Source organism: Littorina saxatilis, linkage group LG12 (genome assembly GCF_037325665.1).
Source record: "Littorina saxatilis isolate snail1 linkage group LG12, US_GU_Lsax_2.0, whole genome shotgun sequence".
Classification (NCBI taxonomy): Eukaryota; Metazoa; Mollusca; class Gastropoda; order Littorinimorpha; family Littorinidae; genus Littorina; species Littorina saxatilis.
Genome location: NC_090256.1, coordinates 82876788 through 82881787, shown reverse-complemented (window position 1 = coordinate 82881787; position 5000 = coordinate 82876788). Strand labels below are relative to the sequence as shown.

The following is a 5000-nucleotide window of genomic DNA, read 5'->3' as shown; positions in this document are numbered from 1 at the left end:
CAGAAAAAATAAATTAAAAGTGCTAAAGTGGTTACAGTGGTTACAGTGTTCAGAAATAGTGTTAGATACCAAGTTGAGTTTTCGCTCTTTATCACAGTTAAAAGAAACACACCTCTTGTCGCATACAATCTTGAACTGTGATCCTTTTACTACCCCCGCCCCCTACCCATTTGAACACAAAAGAGTGCATATTCTCTTCCAATTAGAAAAAAATAAGTAATTTTAAGCAACTGGACATTTTTAAAATACATCTTTTCTGTCAGTCCAAGGATTGCTTAGTCCATTAAAAACAAACAGACTAGGATTTAACGCACCCATTTTAAGAAAAAGTTAACATGATAATTGATATATATCAGACTTTTTTATGCAATTACTACTGAAGATTCCAGACCAGGTAAAACAATCATTTTATATCCTTTGTCACATTTTTTTTATTTTTTATAAATCTATCTATAGCGAGTCTTGTCTCTTTGTGTCATTTAGTTTTTTTCAAGAATTCTATCCTGGCAAAAAAAAATAAAAAATCCCTACCTACCTACCCTATTTTGTTTAGCCATGTTATTAGAAACAGACACTTTAATTTTTTGGGCCTAAAGATCTTGAAACATTTGTTTTATTGTTATTATTGCCATTAGCTGTGTCACTCGAATTTCTTTGTCAGGCTGAAACTTAGCTGTTCCGTTGAAGTCTGCTGTGTGTGTCTGGGTCCAAAGCAACTTTCACATTCTCATCTACACACTCACGTTACACAAGTATACAATTCCACCCACAGAGGCGTTCGGGGATGGGGGTCTCGCACTCGGGCGAATCACACCACAAAATACAAAGTATAACGTACACAGATTTTTCTATTGAACCAAAAAGCAAATTAAATCATGAATAAATCAATCAAGCAAAACTTCCACACAATGACACACTCACTCTCGGTTCACACTGCGCTCTGGGCGTGCACACTTGGCAGCACGTGTACCGTTCCGACGCCGTTTGTCTTCCTGCAAGTCCAGCACAGGCACACGATTGTCCAAGAATGACAATAATCCTCGTGAATGTCACAGCAGGCATAGTAAGGTTACGTAAAAAAGTACAAAAGGGTGCATAAATGGTGGTAATCCGGCACACACACCCACACACACACACACACACACACTGACACACACACACACACACTGACACACACACACACACACACACACACACACACACACACACACACACACACACACACACACACACACACACACCAGACATGAGACCAGCAAATGTTCCAAAAGTAGGAAACTAAGCCGGGGTCCAGGGGCAACGCCCCGGTAGGGGGTTCAGGGGGAAACAAAAGTGTAATTTATAACAATCACACACACACAAAACTTACTTGAACACGTGACTTTCAGAAAAAACACTCTTCATAGCCAACAGCACAACAAGGAACCACTCAAGTCTTACAAGCATTGTAAAGCAGGACTATACAAGTTCTCAGAAGCATGAAGAGTGTCACCGTCAGGGCAAGTGTCAGCAAATCTTTTTACGTCATCACTTGCCATTGTCTTCGTTCATCTTTTGTTTTCCTTGAGAAAGTATTTTTTAATACGCAAATTTGGACTTTCATTTTGCTGTGTTGGAGTTGTGTTTTGTTCCTTCATATTCAGTTATTGCAATGCAAACAATACAATCGCTAGACATCCACATACTGACACTGTGCTTTATCATCAAAACATTTATTTTTTGGGCTGTTGAAATATGGTATAGGCCAGTAGTGGTACTAGGCTACCGAGTCAGTGAGAGTCAAGAAGAAGACTGAAGAAGAAGAAGAAGAAGAGTGTGTATGGCTTCATTACGACGGAGGACCGGCGCCCAAATATTAATAAAGAAAGCTTACCTCGGTTGCAGAAACAACGGAGGTTGTTGTCTGACGTGCTTCCAAGAGCCCTCTGTGCTTCTTGCTTTCAATGTGACGAACCAACACATTTTTTTCCATCAAGTTCGTATTTCACCACGCAGTGGCCGTTGTCGCACCACGTCCACACGGCCTGATCGACCGAGGATGGATATCTTGGCGATACTGTCGCCAATGAGCTGGCGCGCCTACCTTTCTTGTTGATAGTGACAGTCACTTCTTCTGACAGCCAGTTGGCTTTCCACTTGTTTTTCACACTTTGGTCGTCGATCGTAAGAGCTTCCACAGCCGATAAAACGATACGGAATCCAGACGCCATGATGCTACCTTTTTCACCTTCGGCGTTTGGAGATCGGCAGCCAATCAAAACAACCCGCAAACCGCCATCGGTGAATAATTAAGCCTAGGCGATAATCGTCGGAGATCGACAGCCAATCAAACGCGATCCATGATACTGCTATGGGTTCACGCGGGTGCTGGGGTGCGAATGCACTGACTTCAGACGCAGACAGCTTCAGCTGACGGTTCATACCACCACCCCCCCCCCCTTTTTTCTAAACGAATTTGCATCGATCTCAAGAATGGTCTGTGAGCTAAGGAAAATATCGGAATTCCGATAAAATTCGGACCAGTCCCATGTCTGGACACACACACTCCGGTTTGGTAAGTTACCTGATAAATAATGTAGCCTGTTGATTTAACGGGGAGACTGATCAGACAGGAAGAGCAATACTTTCACATTTCCGATGTTCAGCGATAAACTTGTTTTCTTCGAGAGTTCGATCTTCGTGCGATTCTGGCGCGTTGTCACCAAGAACGTTAAAAAAACCCAGGATATCATCATGATGCCTCTCTACAAAAACCAGGTCTAGGAGCTCTTCATCTAAAGTCAGTCAGTATATTAACCTCCTCAACACAATCCTCATCTTGTCCCATCGTGATTTATGTCGGCAAAGAACATGTGGTTCTCAACTCACAAGACCGATTTGTCATCTTCCAGTGTGAAATTCAGATCTGCCCCAAGTACGTGCAATAAAATAAAATGTAGAAGCGATAATCTGAAAAAAAATCTTTTCGCGTGAACACGTTGTCATCAGTCCGATGTCTTTTATCCAGAGCAGGGATGAACACACTTTTTCATAAGCAGTTTGTTATGTTTATCCGCAGACTGCTTTCCATTATTTGTCGTCTGTTTTAGATTGACTCGTAGGGTTCTTCAGCCATGCAAGAAGTGCTTGTTTACTGACACGTTCTCACGCACGACATGTCGTAAATGCAAGTTCTAACGATTGTTTTTGGCTCACGTAAGTGTAGCCTATGCGATGCTAACTTTTGTCTGTCTGTGCGTGCGTGCGTGCGTGCGTATATGTATGTGTGTATGTCTGTGGTAGAAACTTTAACATTTGAAGACGTCATATTACATTGACGTCACATTATGACGTACGAGGGTTAGACGTCACGCGATGGAATTACTGAAAGTCTCGGTGATTGTTATTTTGAGCGGGCCGAGACTATTTGGCAGTCGTGTCCGTGTAAGTAGGCTACATGCAGACAGACAGATCTAGATCTAGTGTCTCGCTTTCTTGCACAGTTTCACCTATGCTCTTTCTGTGTGTGTGTGTGTGTGTGTGTGTGTGTGTGTGTGTGTGTGTGTGTGTGTGTGTGTGTGTGTGTGTGTGTGTGTGTGTGTGTGTGTGTGTGTGTGTGTGTGTGTGTGTGTGTGACGGAGTGATTGAGTTTGTGTTACTGTTTGTCGATTTCTTACGTGAGCCTTGAAGGCTTCGCCTCTTGTTTTTATTGCACTGATAGAGAATGTCGATAGTTGTAAACTTCTGCCATTTCTTAATGTTTATTTCATTATTTTGCATACGGATATGGCTAATAAGTGGATAATCTGTTACGACACGAAACGCGTTCTAAATCCGGGAAGGGAGGCTACTCCAGCGTACTTTCAGGTGTATCCTACAGCCTTAATTTGGATTAAAAACACGCTCAGAAAGTTAAAACGAAGAGAGGTACAGAAAAGCGTGCTATGCAGCACAGCGCAACCACTACCGCGCTAAAGAGGCTCGTCAATTTCACTGCCTTTTGCACGAGCGGCGGACTACGGTCATTGGGAAAAAAATAAAATGCAGTGCGTTCAGTTTCATTCTGTGAGTTCCACAGCTTGACTAAATGTAATAATTTCGCCTTACGCGACTTGTTATTCTTGTCTAGAAAATCAGCAAGTGTGAACAACATTTGTATCAACATTGATGTTGATGGTATACTAGTGGTTCTACATGTGCACGGCGTTTTTCATATTTTCTTAAAACTTTGCTCGAGGTTTTGGCCTACTTTACAACAAGAAGCAAAATACGAAGAACTGTATGGAGGTTTTGAAAACTCCTTAAAACTCATTGTGTTCAAAGCAGACTGCAAGATTTAAGATTTAGTTAAATCCTTTTTGCATTTCTGCTGCGAACAGAAACAGGATGCTTTTAGTCCAGTAAAACAAAACAAACAAGAAATTCCTCCGAGGTAGGAAAAACACCCCCGTCAAAGGGAAATAACCTTCTCAGTTGGTGGCAGTGACTGAGTGAGAATGGTTATTTCCCTTTGACCATTAAGATGTCCCTCTATAAGTCCTTGTATAATTTTAATCCACCAATAACTCCCTAACCGTGTGTTTGACTGGTCCCAATGTTTGTAAGGACCGTCTCAGGAATGTATAGAACCTGTTCACCAAGTTTGGTGACGATCGGTCCGTTCATTCTTGAGATCTATATGCGAACACAAACAAACAAACAAACACATGGACCGAATCCTATACACACCCCTATACCGGGGGTGTAAAAACACACACACAAACAACACACAGACAGCAAGAAAATAGCAATGCTTTTGTACAATAACTGACTCTGTTTGCAGAGTAGTCGAACCATAATGTTCTAAGCGTTGCTTGTATTGTATGGATAACAAATTAACACATTTTCATTGGTTACGTCCAGAAGTGGATTAAAGGCACAGTAAGCCTCCCGTAAACCATCACAGATACTGTCAGGCTTTTACACACAGTACAAACACCCTTTCGTTTAAACACTCACCGCTTGAGAACATCCTAGGTGCC

At 41.9% G+C, this 5000-nt stretch overlaps 1 protein-coding gene across 2 annotated transcripts in view; it reads left to right on the top strand.

Moving 5' to 3' along the window:
• Positions 1-5000, top strand: part of LOC138982959 (uncharacterized) — a 16447-nt gene that overhangs the window by 3113 nt on the left and 8334 nt on the right. The gene's annotated exons all lie outside the window — the stretch shown is intronic.